Raw genomic sequence first — 17,379 nt, 5'->3', positions numbered from 1 at the left:
CTCGCCCATACCCCAGCCAAAATCCCAAAGAGAACCAGTTCCTGCCAGGGAACTTGCTCGCTCCGCGCAAACACCCAACTCTGTGCTTCTGCGGAGCCAAACCTCCGGCAGCGGATCTGACTCCCTCCCGCTGCCACAGGGCCCCTCCTGAAGTGGATCACCTAAGGAGAAGCGAGCTAAGCCTGCCCCTCCCGCCCCCGTGCACCTTGCCTACCCACCCCAGCTAATACGCCAGCTCCCCAGCACCACAAGCCTGGCAGTGTGCAAGTAGACCAGACGGGCCACACCACCCCACAGTGAATCCCGCCCCTAGAAGAGGGGAAGAGAAGGCACACACCAGTCTGACTGTGGCCCCAGCGGTGGGCTGGGGGCAGACATCAGGTCGGACTGCGGCCCCGCCCACCAACTCCAGTTATACACCACAGCACGGGGGAAGTGCCCTGCAGGTCCTCACCGCTCCAGGGACTATCCAAAATGACCAAACGGAAGAATTCCCCTCAGAAGAATCTCCAGGAAATAACAACAGCTAATGAACTGATCAAAAAGGATTTAAATAATATAACAGAAAGTGAATTTAGAATAATAGTCATAAAATTAATCGCTGGGCTTGAAAACAGTATACAGGACAGCAGAGAATCTCTTGCCACAGAGATCAAGGGACTAAGGAACAGTCACGAGGAGCTGAAAAACGCTTTAAACGAAATGCAAAACAAAATGGAAACCACGACGGCTCGGATTGAAGAGGCAGAGGAGAGAATAGGTGAACTAGAAGATAAAGTTATGGAGAAGGAGGAAGCTGAAAGAAAGAGAGATAAAAAAATCCAGGAGTATGAGGGGAAAATTAGAGAACTAAGTGATACACTAAAAAGAAATAATATACGCATAATTGGTATCCCAGAGGAGGAAGAGAGAGGGAAAGGTGCTGAAGGGGTACTTGAAGAAATTATAGCTGAGAACTTCCCTGAACTGGGGAAGGAAAAAGGCATTGAAATCCAAGAGGCACAGAGAACTCCCTTCAGACGTAACTTGAATCGATCTTCTGCACGACATATCATAGTGAAACTGGCAAAATACAAGGATAAAGAGAAAATTCTGAAAGCAGCAAGGGATAAACGTGCCCTCACATATAAAGGGAGACCTATAAGACTCGTGACTGATCTCTCCTTTGAAACTTGGCAGGCCAGAAAGGCTTGGCACGATATCTTCAGTGTGCTAAACAGAAAAAATATGCAGCCGAGAATCCTTTATCCAGCAAGTCTGTCATTTAGAATAGAAGGAGAGATAAAGGTCTTCCCAAACAAACAAAAACTGAAGGAATTTGTCACCACGAAACCAGCCCTACAAGAGATCCTAAGGGGGATCCTGTGAGACAAAGTACCAGAGACATCACTACAAGCATAAAACATACAGACATCACAATGACTCTAAACCCGTATCTTTCTATAATAACACTGAATGTAAATGGATTAAATGCGCCAACCAAAAGACATAGGGTATCAGAATGGATAAAAAAACAAGACCCATCTATTTGCTGTCTACAAGAGACTCATTTTAGATCTGAGGACACCTTTAGATTGAGAGTGAGGGGATGGAGAACTATTTATCATGCTACTGGAAGCCAAAAGAAAGCTGGAGTAGCCATACTTATATCAGACAAACTAGACTTTAAATTAAAGGCTGTAACAAGAGATGAAGAAGGGCATTATATAATAATTACAGGGTCTATCCATCAGGAAGAGCTAACAATTATAAATGTCTATGCGCCAAATACTGGAGCCCCCAGATATATAAAACAGTTACTCATAAACATAAGCAACCTTATTGATAAGAATGTGGTCATTGCAGGGGACTTTAACACCCCACTTACAGAAATGGATAGATCATCTAGACACACAGTCAATAAAGAAACAAGGGCCCTGAATGATACATTGGATCAGATGGACTTGACAGATATATTTAGAACTCTGCATCCCAAAGCAACAGAATATACTTTCTTCTCGAGTGCACATGGAACATTCTCCAAGATAGATCATATACTGGGTCACAAAACAGCCCTTCATAAGTTTACAGGAATTGAAATTATACCATGCATACTTTCAGACCACAATGCTATGAAGCTTGAAATCAACCACAGGAAAAAGTCTGGAAAACCTCCAAAAGCGTGGAGGTTAAAGAACACCCTACTAACGAATGAGTGGGTCAACCAGGCAATTAGAGAAGAAATTAAAAAATATATGGAAACAAACGAAAATGAAAATACAACAATCCAAATGCTTTGGGACGCAGCGAAGGCAGTCCTGAGAGGAAAATACATTGCAATCCAGGCCTATCTCAAGAAACAAGAAAAATCCCAAATACAAAATCTAACAGCACACCTAAAGGAAATAGAAGCAAAACAGCAAAGGCAGCCTAAACCCAGCAGAAGAAGAGAAATAATAAAGATCAGAGCAGAAATAAACAATATAGAATCTAAAAAAACTGTAGAGCAGATCAACGAAACCAAGAGTTGGTTTTTTGAAAAAATAAACAAAATTGACAAACCTCTAGCCAGGCTTCTCAAAAAGAAAAGGGAGATGACCCAAATAGATAGAATCATGAATGAAAATGGAAATATTACAACCAATCCCTCAGAGATACAAACATTTATCAGGGAATACTATGAAAAATTATATGCCAACAAATTGGACAACCTTGAAGAAATGGACAAATTCCTAAACACCCACACTCTTCCAAAACTCAATCAGGAGGAAATAGAAAGCTTGAACAGACCCATACCCAGCGAAGAAATTGAATCGGTTATCAAAAATCTCCCAACAAATAAGAGTCCAGGACCAGATGGCTTCCCAGGGGAGTTCTACCAGACGTTTAAAGCAGAGATAATACCTATCCTTCTCAAGCTATTCCAAGAAATAGAAAGGGAAGGAAAACTTCCAGACTCATTCTATGAAGCCAGTATTACTTTGATTCCTAAACCAGACAGAGACCCAGTAAAAAAAGAGAACGACAGGCCAATATCCCTGATGAATATGGATGCAAAAATTCTCAATAAGATACTAGCAAATCGAATTCAACAGCATATAAAAAGAATTATTCACCATGATCGAGTGGGATTCATTCCTGGGATGCAGGGCTGGTTCAACATTTGCAAATCGATCAACGTGATACATCACATTAACAAAAAAAAAGAGAAGAACCATATGATCCTGTCAATCGATGCAGAAAAGGCCTTTGACAAAATCCAGCACCCTTTCTTAATAAAAACCCTTGAGAAAGTCGGGATAGAAGGAACATACTTAAAGATCATAAAAGCCATTTATGAAAAGCCCACAGCTAACATCATCCTCAATGGGGAAAAACTGAGAGCTTTTTCCCTGAGATCAGGAACACGACAGGGATGCCCACTCTCACCGCTGCTGTTTAATATAGTGCTGGAAGTTCTAGCATCAGCAATCAGACAACAAAAGGAAATCAAAGGCATCCAAATTGGCAAAGAGGAAGTCAAGCTTTCGCTTTTTGCAGATGACATGATATTATACATGGAAAATCCGATAGACTCCACCAAAAGTCTGCTAGAACTGATACATGAATTCAGCAAAGTTGCAGGATACAAAATCAATGTACAGAAATCAGTTGCATTCTTATACACTAACAATGAAGCAACAGAAAGACAAATAAAGAAACTGATCCCATTCACAATTGCACCAAGAAGCATAAAATACCTAGGAATAAATCTAACCAAAGATGTAAAAGATCTGTATGCTGAAAACTATAGAAAGCTTATGCAGGTAATTGAAGAAGATATAAAGAAATGGAAAGACATTCCCTGCTCATGGATTGGAAGAATAAATATTGTCAAAATGTCAATACTACCCAAAGCTATCTACACATTCAATGCAATCCCAATCAAAATTGCACCAGCATTCTTCTTGAAACTAGAACAAGCAATCCTAAAATTCATATGGAACCACAAAAGGCCCCGAATAGCCAAAGTAATTTTGAAGAAGAAGACCAAAGCAGGAGGCATCACAATCCCAGACTTTAGCCTCTACTACAAAGCTGTCATCATCAAGACAGCATGGTATTGGCATAAAAACAGACACATAGACCAATGGAATCGAATAGAAACCCCAGAACTAGACCCACAAACATATGGCCAAATCATTTTTGACAAAGCAGGAAAGAACATCCAATGGAAAAAAGACAGTCTCTTTAACAAATGGTGCTGGGAGAACTGGACAGCAACATGCAGAAGGTTGAAACTAGACCACTTTCTCACACCATTCACAAAAATAAACTCAAAATGGATAAAGGACCTGAATGTGAGACAGGAAACCATCAAAACCTTAGAGGAGAAAGCAGGAAAAGACCTCTCTGACCTCAGCCGTAGCAATCTCTTACTCGGCACATCCCCAAAGGCAAGGGAATTAAAAGCAAAAGTGAATTACTGGGACCTTATGAAGATAAAAAGCTTCTGCACAGCAAAGGAAACAACCAACAAAACTAAAAGGCAACCAACGGAATGGGAAAAGATATTTGCAAATGACACATCGGACAAAGGGCTAGTATCCAAGATCTATAAAGAGCTCATCAAACTCCACACCCGAAAAACAAATAACCCAGTGAAGAAATGGGCAGAAAACATGAATAGACACTTCTCTAAAGAAGACATCCGGATGGCCAACAGGCACATGAAAAGATGTTCAACGTCGCTCCTCATCAGGGAAATAGAAATTAAAACCACACTCAGATACCACCTCACGCCAGTCAGAGTGGCCAAAATGAAGAAATCAGGAGACTATAGATGCTGGAGAGGATGTGGAGAGACGGGAACCCTCTTGCACTGTTGGTGGGAATGCAAATTGGTGCAGCCACTCTGGAAAGCAGTGTGGAAGTTCCTCAGAAAATTAAAAATAGACCTACCCTATGACCCAGCAATAGCACTGCTAGGAATTTATCCAAGGGATACAGGAGTACTGATGCATAGGGGCACTTGTACCCCAATGTTTATAGCAGCACTCTCAACAATAGCCAAATTATGGAAAGAGCCTAAATGTCCATCAACTGATGAATGGATAAAGAAATTGTGGTTTATATACACAATGGAATACTACGTGGCAATGAGAAAAAATGAAATATGGCCTTTTGTAGCAACGTGGATGGAACTGGAGAGTGTGATGCTAAGTGAAATAAGCCATACAGAGAAAGACAGATACCATATGGTTTCACTCTTATGTGGATCCTGAGAAACGTAGCAGAAACCCATGGGGGAGGGGAAGGGAAAAAAAAAAAAAAGAGGTTAGAGTGGGAGAGAGCCAAAGCATAAGAGACTGTTAAAAACTGAGAACAAACTGAGGGTTGATGGGGGGTGGGAGGGAGGGCAGGGTGGGTGATGGGTATTGAGGAGGGCACCTTTTGGGATGAGCACTGGGTGTTGTATGGAAACCAATTTGACAGTAAATTTCATATATTAAAAAATAAATTAAAAAAAAATGTACGCAAATACATAGGAGAAAAATATCATGAGAAAAACATATTTCACAGATTTAGCCCAGGTAAATTATTAAACCAAAAAACCTTCTAAAAACAATAGCCTTCAAGTGGAAAATAATGAGATTCCAAAGTTGCTACAATATATTATCCAAAATCTCCAGTTAAAAAAAAAAGTGAGACATTCAAAGAAGTAGGAAACTGACAGATACTCAAGAAGAAATATACAGTCAAGAAGTAAAATGGTGATTGCCAGGGGCCCAGGGGAATGAGGAGTTATTATTTAATGGGTACAAAGTTTCAGTTTGGGAAGGTGAAATGTTCTGGAGATTGGTGATTGTAGTGGTTGCATAACAATATGAATGCACTTCATGACACTGAACTGTCCACTAAAGGAAAAAAATAATAAATTGCATGTTATATATATTTTACCACAGCAACCAAAAAAAGCAGTCAATAGAAACTCACTGAGTGTTCCCAGATATTCAGTTTAGTGACAAATAATTCAGGAGGGCTATTATAATACAGTTGACTCTTGAATAACATGGGTTCAAAGTGGGAGGGTCCACTATTACATAGATTCTTTTATTTATAAATATAGTACAGTACTATAAATGTATTTTCTTTATGATTTTCCTATTACCATCATCTTTTCTTGAGGCACTTGAGTAGCTCAGTTAGTTGAGTGTCCAACTCTTGATTTTGGCTCAGGTCATGATCCCAGGGTTGTGGGGTTAGGCTCTGCTCTCCTCATGGAGCCTGCTTAAGGTTCTCTCTCCCTCTGTCCCTCTCCCCTGCTTGTGTGCTCTCTCTCTCTTGATCTAAAAATGAAAAAAATATATATATAAAATAACATATTTTCTCTAGCTTAGTTTATTGTAAGCATACAATATATAATATATATATATATATATATATATATATATATATATATATATATATAATACAAAACATGTGCTGACTATTTTATCAGTAAGACTTCTGGTCAACAGTAGGATATTGGCAGTAGGCTATTGGCAGTTAAATTTTGGGTGAGTTAAAACTTATACACAGATTATTGATTGTGTGGGGGGTCAGCACCCCTAACCTCTGTGTTGTCAAGGGTCAACTGTGTATTCTAGGAACTAAAGGGCACAGGTTCAGATAATTACACTAAAGTATGATAGCAGTGGATCAACAAATAGAGTTTCTCAATAATGAGATAGAAATGATCACATTCTAGATTTGAGGAGTGTAATACTGAAATGAAAGTGTCCTGAGAGAGCCTTGAAATCGAATAGCAGATTGAGGATGTAAGAAGAAAGAGTCATTGAACCTGAATATAGATCAATTGAAATTATCCAATCTAAAGAACAGAGAGAAAAACAAGAAGATTGAAGAAAAATGAACAGTCTCAGAGCCAAGGGACAAGAACAAGCCTAACAATATATGTGTAATGGGAGTCCTAGAAAGAGAATGTAAAAAGGGAAAGGATAAATATTTGAAGAAACAATGACCAAAATCTTATCAAATTTATGAGAAACATCAATCCACACATCCAGGAAACTAAAAGAGCCATTAGTAAGATAAGTACAAAGAGATCTACCCAACAGAAAAACTGTTGAAAGAAAAAGTCAAAGAGAACATTAGGAAAGACAGCAAGAGAAAAATTCATCTGCAAGGAACCATCAATGATTAATGGTTAACTTATCTGCTGATACAGTGGAAGCCAGAAGGTAATGGAATAATATTTTCAAAGTGCCAAAAGTGCCCCCCAAAACAAAAAAAAAAACCCTTCCAGCCCCACAAAATCCACCCCTTCCAGCCCCTTCCAGAATCTAGTACCCACAGAAACTCTTAGAAAACGTAGGTGAAATAAAGGCTTTCACAGATTGACAAAGACTGCAGACCTTTCTTAAAAGAAATACTTAACAGAAATACTAAAATCCTCAGACTGAAGCAAAACTATACCAGATGGTAATGTGAAACCACACACACACACACACACACACACACACACACACACACACACACACAAAATGAAAAGCACTAGATATGATAAATACGTGGGTTGATAAAAAAGACTATAAATATAGTTTTTCTCATTTATTAACTTTAAGATGAAAGATTGGTTTATAACATACATAAGTGGACTACACAGGATGACAAAAGCACAAATAAGAGGATATGGAATGAAGATATATTAAAACAAAGTTAATATTTTGAGCTACACATAGAAAAGTTTAAAGATTTTCGCAGTGAACTCTCATAAGTCCATCACCCAGATCTACCACTGATATTTGACTATACTTGTCCTATCACATCTCTGTCTGTGTAGCCATCTATCCATGCATCAATCCAGTTTTTTTCATATGGTATTATATTTAAGACTAGAAAATGGAAACAACTTAAATGTCCAATAGTAAGGGATTAGTTAAATAAATTGATGTGCTTCCACTCAATGGAATTATATGCACTCATTTAAATTTATAATTTTCAGGGGCACTCAGGTGGCTGAGTCAGTTGAGCACCCGACTCTTGGTTTTGGCTCAGGTCATGATCCCAGGGTTGTGAGATCGAGCCCCACATCAGGCTCTGCTCAGTGGATATTCTTTCTGTCTCTGTCTCTCTGTCCGCCTTTATCCTCTGCTTGTTTCTCTTTCTTCCTCTCTAAAAAAATAAAAATAATAATTTCAGACTATGGGAAATCCTATATCTAGTGATAAAATAACAGAATGTGAAAGTACTCACTGTGCCTTGTGATTTCAATACCATAAAACAAATTATACAAATGGAAAGAGCCATAAGTGAATATAGAAAAATAAGAGATGCTTGATCTGTTAGGGTAGTGGAATCTTTGTAAGTATTTTTTCCATCTCTTTATTTTGGTTTCATTAAAGTTATTGCATTGTTTGTTCATTACATACATTTAACAGTTAAAAGTTAGGACAATAAAACCATTAACTAGAATGTGTATCCAAAATTATTTACTAGAGCAGGGAACAAATTAGAATGTCTTTTATTAACTAATTATATACTGATTACTTTCTAGGTGCCTGCGTATAGGAAGATGAATAAAATGAGGTTCTTGCGCACTAGAAGCTTACAATATGTTAGAGACTCTGTGTCTAAAAGAATAACTATATGATGAACAATAATTATGCTGTGTATATTATGTGGTAGTTAAAAGAGTGGGTTCTGAACCCAGACTGCCTATGTTTGCTTCCAGGCCTTATTTTATACCACCTGTTTGATATTGGGCAAGTTACTTACGCTTCTCTTTGCCTCTGTTCTTCATTTATAATGAGGTTGAATATAATTCTTATCTCTCAGATTTTTGTGAGGATTAAATGAGTTCATACAAGTTAAATGCTGAGAATAGTCTCTGGCACAAGGTAAGTGCTAAACAAATATTGGCTGTTGTTACTATTTAATATTAATGTGTTGTTTTTAAGATTCTGCAATAAGGTAGGTTCTTGTTCATAACAATTGCCATCGGTCAGGTGTTTATACATAGTTTAAATCATATGCTCTAAAAAAACAAAGTAAAGTTAACATAATTATGTTTAAGATGTTTAGACTTTAAAGTCGATTTTATTTCAACCTGAAATATTTAAATTCCCTTTAAAAAATCTTTATTGGAAAAATGGCTATTTAGAAATGTGAGGAAAAATCCACTTCTAGCTAAAAAATTATTTGTTTTAGGGTACAGATTGATTCCCTGAGAGAGTCTCATGCTTTAAACTATCTTACCAGTGGTGACTAAATTTTCTAGTTATATGGCAGCCTTTTGAATTTGCTCAAGGATTACATATGATGAGGACATGTAGTCAGATGAAAAGCAGTTTCTCTTTAGCTCTAAGCCTAATGCCAATAGAAAGCTATGTTTAAATTTTTTTTTAACGTTTATTTATTTTTGAGACAAAGAGAGACAGAGCATGAACGGGGAGGGTCAGAGAGAGGGAGACACAGAATCGGAAGCAGGCTCCAGGCTCTGAGCCATCAGCCCAGAGCCCCACGCGGGGCTCGAACTCACAGACCGTGAGATCGTGACCTGAGCTGAAGTCGGAGGCTCAACCGACTGAGCCACCCAGGTGCCCCTAAAAAGCTATGTTTAAAAGAGAAATGTCTTCTGGGCATTCAAAATATATTGGGTGATTCCTTGGTAAATACAAATGTAAATATTTTGAAATTAATAGAGAGAAACATGAAAATTTAGATGCTTATCTCACAAATTGCCAAATCAAGAGAACATTTACTTATTTTAGTGCCTTTACCTCCTTTCCATGAAGAATTGGAGGTGGAAAAGTTGCCAGTTTTTAGTTCTCTCTGTGAATATTTCTCTCTGTGTCATTAAATGGGAATAATTTGGATCACATACAAGATTCTGATGAAAATGATGGAATGATGTAATGACTTTGGAGCGAGTTTTATCCTGTCTCAGGAGAACTCATAATTGGATTGTGTTTATGGAAGAAGAAGGAGGAGAAGAGATATAAAAATGGAGTAACCTCTTTATATTCACCTGACTCTCCAGTCTGTATCACAGTTTTTATTTTCAGGAGGGCATAAAGAATTTGTCTAGTTTCCCTATTCCTTACATAAAGTCTTCTTAAAGCAAAGGTTTTTCACAAAATGGAACTTAAGTTAAAAAAATTCTTTTCAATATATTGATCATATGTTATTTTGGTATGAGTTTCATAGGGAAACTGAAGCTAATGTGATGAGTTTTTAATAGCCTGATATTGTCTAATAAGTACTAGGAAAAGGTAGTTGTAGAGGATAGGTGATATGGCAAGACTGTGTGAGGCCAGTTTCAGAACTGTAGGTTAGTATACCTTTCTTTGTAAGTCAGAAGACAATTTCAGATTACTTACATGATTGCTCTGTTCCTTACTATCCTTTGAGATGTTTGGCAAGATGGAATGAAAGAATGCCAGATCTTAAAAGTTTGTTAGTGAATTTTACAAATTATTATTTATAGTTATATATATTATATAAATAAAGACTATTCTCAGTCCAGTTAATATCTATGGGTTTTTTTTCTGGATTTTTTATCCTGAAAATGGTTTCAGATACTTTTATTGGCAATAATCTGAAATATTCTGGAAATTTTTCACCTCATAAAATTTAATTAATAACTTCAAAGCACACTTAAAATATGTAAACATTGATGTCTGTGGAGTTTGGTTCATGGAAAAGCACAACTTTTCATAAATCAAATGGCTCTCCAATATTTTTTAGGTTTGTAGTATAAGAATCTCCACATAAATTATACAGTGTTGCTGACATTGAAAAAAAATGTTGTATATATTGTTGCAAGTTTGATTTAATCATCTCCTCCAGGACACTATACTTTAACAATTATGAGGTACAATAAAATTTTATTCTAAACCGAGCTTACGACATCACCTCTGTCCTAACTTGCTCTGTAGCACTGCACTACACAATTCAATAAAGAGTTAATTCCTTTCAACCTATTTATTATTTAAGGCATACAGTCTGAAGGGGGAAAATGAGGATTTCAGTTGTATTTGAAATGAGATGGAGAGTTAATAAGACAAAGAGATAACAGAGAGTCTGTTCTAGCTGGCAGGAATTCCCAGGGAGGTCAAGAGTAGGGTGGATTGAAGAGGCAAAAATGAATTTAAAACACATAGGCAGAGGGAAGGGTGTCTGTGAAGGCCCATGATCTATGATATTATCTAGAGCACACAGGCAGATTTTCTCTTCCAAAAGGAGGATAATATTGAAAGAAAAATTAAGCTCAAGGGGGAACCTTGAAAGTGATTTGTAGAAATCCCATAACAAGTGAATTGTCCTTTGTTTCCCAGGCCATGAGGAAGCATTCAGCATCTGTCATCCGACCAGAATGAACACTTAGTTCTTAGAGTCAGGGAGCTCCCACTGTCAGGGAAGGAGAAGATGCAGTGAGTGGATAACAGCAGGGCTGGGTGGAGTGTGGACAAGGGGAATCTGTAAAGTTTAGGAGGCATTTGGCCCATGTTAGTCTGAATGAGTGAAAGAACTACTGGTTAGAGGAGAGTAGAGGCAGGGAAAATTAAATTCGGTCAAGAAGAATTCTAATCGCCTACTCATTTGGAAATGAACAGTGGCCTTGCTTCCCAGAAGCTAGCAAATAGCTCAGAAGTAATGTTTCCTGGTGGATAAAGCAGTGGGCAGGGAGGAATTTCATTCACTGAGTGTGTTCTTGTCTCTCTCACAGGCACACATGTACTTGACTTGAGAGGAGCTGTTCTCATCTGAGACCACGTTTGCCCTCCCATGCCTTGCAGGATAGAGTAGCCAGAGGTGAAAGATCAAAGCTGAAAAAGAAAGATCATCTTTGAGGGGAAAAACCTTTCTTACTTCATGTTTGTTTGTTTTTTCCTGTCTTGATTTCATACCAAAACTATTTATGTAGCCAGAGCCCTAATTTGTTGTGTCATTTGCATACCTGACATGGTGTGCAAATGGCAGTGGTTGATGGAATTTCACCTAAGGTCTGATTGTGCCCAGGGAACTTCACAGACTCCAAATGCCTGCTTTTTATCTTACACATCGAGAAGCCCATTGAAACTTTTAGGGCTCTGCCAACTTGGCAAGGAGAGTTGGCAAACTTCTCATGCTGGGTTTCTTTTAGTTGGAAGGTTTTGAAGTGGGTCTGGGTCTGATGAGTGAGGTTGTGATAAATGCTGTGTGGAGTCCTTGTGAGGTCTTTTTATTTGTTGACTGTAAGCTTTTCATCATTTGACATGAATGAGAAACATCATTCCTTTGCAAGCGTATTCTCTTTTTTCTGTTTCTTTAAAGTTATCCTAAAGATTTTTCATTTACCGTATGAAATCATAAATTCTCTGAGCAAATGCCTGTTTTGACAAAATACTTTAGGATGCATGGCAAAAGTTTAAACAGGTCCTAATTGATAGGATTTAAATACTGTATATAGTAATTAGTTTTGTTAATACAAACACACACACACACACACACACACACACACACACACACACACATACACAAAACCTAAAACACCTTTGCATTTTTTCTTCCTTAATCTCTTCCAGATTTTTTCTCTAAGACTCAAAATTCATGAATTAAACACATTAGGTTAAGGAAATAGAATTGTGCTAAGTCTCCTAAGGGCTTGACACACCGATGAAAGATTTTAAAGTTTACATTAAGTTTACAAGTTGCCAGTGGGGCTTATTTTAGTAGCTTCCTTAAATGAAATCCCCAAGCAGAATAAAGAAATTGCAGATAATTGTTACAGAGGTAAGAATACATTAAGCTAAAACTACAAAACTCCCCAACTTACTAAATACTAGATACTTGTATGTATTTGGATTGGTGTCTAGATTGCTCTTAATTGAATGCAATGACATTAAAACAAAGAGTTTTCATGACTCTCTCATATGGACTGGTTATGTATTTTCCGTCTCAAACTCTGTATTTCTTAATGTTCCTCTACAAGCCACCATTACATTTCTCTAGTTCTTACAGGATAAAGAGATGATTTTAAATTTTTTTCTCTCTCTTTTGCTTAATAAAATACTCCCTATAATACTATGCTATTTTTCATTTTAACTTATGAACATTCTTATCCATGGTTTTCTCATCTAACTCTTAATATTATGGCCTTTATCCTTTTCAAAATGCTAGCGGAGATATCTTTCTTACTGGCCTTGTCGTAAAGTGACTTCTTGCTTTTTCATCACTTACTGAATCAGAAGTAGAGTAAGTTTCTTGCCTCATCATATTGTGAGATACTTAGAACAAGGGGCAGAGGAGAGGGCTTGCCTCTCTCTGAGGGCTAGAATAATATGACACAGACATCTAATAGTCCACTGAAATATGAGTAGCCCATAAATAATAGAGAATTGTTGCCAAGAAGCAGCTCTGCAGCCAGACATTTTCAAGTCTCCACTGCATCCAAGTGGGCCTTGTGTGTAGTTTTCATGAATGGAATCTGAAAGAAAATTATATGTGTCATGTCCAGGCCACAGCTGTTAGGAAGCAGATGTGACTTCTTTAGGTTGTCTTTTCCTGTCTGCTGGCTGAGTGTAGAAACCCCTGAGAACACAGGGAATGACAGAGCCACAAGATCGAAGGTATGTGGGTCTGTGCATCACCACATGGAAGAAGGCCATCCACCAGCAAGTAACAATTACCTTGGACTGCTGCATGAGCACAAGATAAACTTCTCTTGTGTAAAACCACCAAAGTTTTATGGCAGCTAATATTATCTTCACTAATACAGGTGAGGAAATCTTGCTGGGGTCTCCTAATCCTGTTGTCCCTAGTAATATTGGAAGAAGGCTGCTTTAGTGTGTTGAATGATACCAAGACCTTATGAATTGGAGATGTCTACTCTACCAAAAGATCTAGGTTTTAGAATGGATGCCTTCAATACTTCCACAAAACCTAGAAGAGCTACAGCTGGGACGTCCATGGTACATTTTGCACTGCTTGAGAAATTGTGTCTGTCTAGCAAATATATTTGCTAAGGAAAACATCCAGGAAAGAAAGGGAAAGGATATTCAAAATTCATGCAAGAATATTCTAGATGAGGAGCAACAATTAGATAAGTAGTAGAGTAGGCTCCCATTGAATTAGAAATAATCAAAGAACTGGAAGAGAACTTCATCAAAAAGAAGAAGTGCTCTCATGAAATGGAAGACGAGTACTTAAAGAAGAGCTTCAAAGTATTTTGGAACTAAAAAAGAAAAAAGTAAAAATTCTCCCAAAGTTGGGGTGCCTGGGTGGCTGACTCTCGATTTCGGCTCAGGTCATGATCTCAAGGTTTGTGGGATCCGGCCTCACATCAGGCTCTGCCCTGGCAGTGCAGAGTCTCCTTGGGATATTCTCTCCCTCTCTCTCTGCCTCTCCCCACTTGCACTCTCTTTCTCTCAAAATAAATTAATAAACATTAAAAAAAAAATTCTACCAAACAACAGATGAGCTGAAAAAGAAAATAATCTTATTGCTCATCATGTAGAATTAATTTTACAGATCAAGGGAGATATTCTGTAATATAGTGTAAAAATAGAAATGAAGTCCATTTAATTATAAAACTAATTTTGAAAAACTGTAAAATTTACATGGAAATCAAAGTGCAACTTTTATAAACCCTTTAAACATCTGGGTATTCTGTTTTGCTTAAGAAATATTTATCACTTTAGAGTTCTTAAAATATTCTTTTTTTTTTTTTTAATCTTTATGTATTTTTGAGAGAGAGAGACAGGGTGTGAGCAGGGGAGGAGCAGAGAGAGAGGGAGACACAGAATGTGAAGCAGGCTCCAGGCTCCGAGCTGTCAGCACAGAGCCTGACGCGGGGCTCGAACCCATGAACCGTGAGATCATAACCTGAGCCGAAGTTGGATGCTCAACCGACTGAGCCACCCAGGTGCCCCAAGTTCTTAACATATTCTGTTTTCTAACATTGTTATCTCATTTTTTGACATTTAATATTTTTTATTATAATCTTATTTTTTTATATAGTGTGAGATAGGAATTTAGTTTTACTTTTTCCACACAGATGCCAACTATCAGTGCTGTTTAATAAGTAAAGGATCTTTTCTGTTTGCATTTGAAATGCAACTTTTGTCATATATTGCATCCTCTGGTTACATATTTTCTAGACTCTCTTCTTTTTTACTGATATTTTGTCTATTTAAGTAGCCTTATCATGCTGTATTGATTATGGCATCTTTATAGATGTTATAATATCTGAAGGGGAAAGTACTCTTTCAGTATTCTTTCTTTGCAAAAAACATGGGGCTCCTACTTTTTAAATACCACTAGAGTCAGTAAATAATGCAAATAGCCATGTAAATAACTCGCCTAATGTGTCCTTAACATTGGAAGACTAAGGCAGTATGGTCTATTTCTTGAAATAAAACAAAAATTCTTATGAATTTTAAAATTATTTGCCAGTTTACAACAGTCCCCACAAAACACTGATATTGTAACATTGATTCTTATTTTACATCTTTTATATGATTTAAAGTTTTGTTAATGGAGATATTGTGTCCTTATAGTGAATTTATTCTTACATATTTTGCAGTTTAGGTTGCTTTGGTGAACAGAATTTATTTTTCTTTTCATATCCACTAGTAATTGGTTGTTATTCTAGTGAATTGCTATTGATTTCTTTGTATGTTTATTTGAATCCAGCTACCATATTGAATTCTCTTGTTACTCTACTTGTTTCTTAAATTTGAAATAAAGACATTTTGCCTTAATTCTTCCCAATATTTTTTTATCAATCATCTAATTTGGGAATCTTATTTCATTAGCGAGAACTTTAAGGGCAGTGTTAAAACAAGAGTGGTAAAGCAGGAGTCGCTATTTCTTTATTTCAATGGAAATGGATTCATTTTTTCACTGTATTTGGTGTTTACTATTGAATTATGATAGTGGTTAAGATGAATCTTGTTATCCCTATGTTAAACAGAGTTTTATTTAAGGTGACTAATGAATTTATCAAAATACTTTTAGGTGTTTCTTAATAAAATTATATTGTTTTTCTCCTCTAATTTTTTTCTCCTCTAATTTTTTGAGGAGGTTTTGATCAAGAAGAACGTCAAGAAGAGTGGCCCTTCATATAAAAATATAAAGCCTGGCTATTAACCTTGTGAAACATTCAGCAAGTGGGGGAGATAAGACTAACGTGTTTATATCAGTACTTCACAGGCACTTACCAAAGTCTTCTTTCCTTAAAAATTTATCTTTTTTGGGGCAGAGCCAGTGAATGGAAACAGTGGATGAAGCTGTTAATAATAGCTAACATTTATGCCAGAATACTGTACGCCAGGTGCTATACCAAGTACTTCATGTATACATTTAAATGAGATTCTCTTTATATCATTATACCTATGGGTGTGTCTCCTATGGAAGACAGTGATGACTGCATATTACTTTTCTCTGTATTCTTAATACCTAGCAACATGCCTGGCACATAGTAAGCACTTCACAAATGCTTATTGGATGTAATGCTTGTTGGGTGTATGGATATAATCTAACTGGTGGTGAGAATAATCAGCCTGTTCACAATACCCTTAGTCATAATTCTTTTTATGTTTGCTTTTTTTTTTTCCTCTGCCAATTCATCCTGGTGGTCAGTATGGGCTCTGGTTGTCATTTTCCTATCCATGGTTTATTCCATGGGGAATCTTTAAATCAGGGTTCTCTTTGTTTACACTGAAATGGCTTGGCTTATACCTTCTGACACACCCCTTTTCACTAGTACAGGGCAATGCTGTCGGATGGATTGTGTGGATAGGAGGCAGCACATCCTGCCAATGTAGATGTGGCGGGATTTTCAGTTTGTGTTTGTCGCATCTGTAGGAGTTTAATGAAGCCCCTTATAGACCATTGTGAGGAGAGGGCATGGAAGACTCTGGCACCTCTGCTCTACTTCCAAACACAGCACCTCTGCTGCTGTCTCTTTTACATATTTATCTCTTGGGTGAAATGCTGCATGACACATTTGAAAACTACGGAGTAGAAAATCCTAGAAAAATCCATAGTTCAGGCTCCTACCATTCTTTTTAAAATACCACTGTAGTTAGTAAATAATGCAAATAACCATGTAAATAACTCACCTAATGTCTCCTTAACTTTGGAAGACTGAGGCAGTATGGTCTATTTCTGAAAATAAATCAAAACAAACAACAAAAAAACCCCTACAAAAACACTTTTACCCTCAAAATAAACCAAACAAACAAAAACCAAAGCGAAATCAGATATAAGGAGGTAGAGACTTTTTATAAACTAATCAATCAGTCACAGCAGTAAATCAAGAGGGAAGTTCTTAACTCTGGTTTTGAGAAGGCTATAGCAGTCTACACAGAGACTATGTTGCATGAGGCACCTCTATTTTGTGGGGGTGCTTGTCCCTTTAGCTTCTCAGTA

The 17,379-nt window shown here is 37.3% G+C and overlaps 1 protein-coding gene across 1 annotated transcript in view; it reads left to right on the top strand.

Moving 5' to 3' along the window:
- Window positions 1–17,379, top strand: part of MACROD2 (mono-ADP ribosylhydrolase 2) — a 2,059,774-nt gene that overhangs the window by 561,716 nt on the left and 1,480,679 nt on the right. The window lies entirely within an intron of this gene.

The sequence above is a fragment of the Neofelis nebulosa genome, chromosome 9 (assembly GCF_028018385.1).
Source record: "Neofelis nebulosa isolate mNeoNeb1 chromosome 9, mNeoNeb1.pri, whole genome shotgun sequence".
Lineage (NCBI taxonomy): Eukaryota > Metazoa > Chordata > Mammalia > Carnivora > Felidae > Neofelis > Neofelis nebulosa.
The sequence above is the reverse complement of the archived record's forward strand: the minus strand, read 5'-3'. Positions and strand labels throughout refer to the sequence as shown.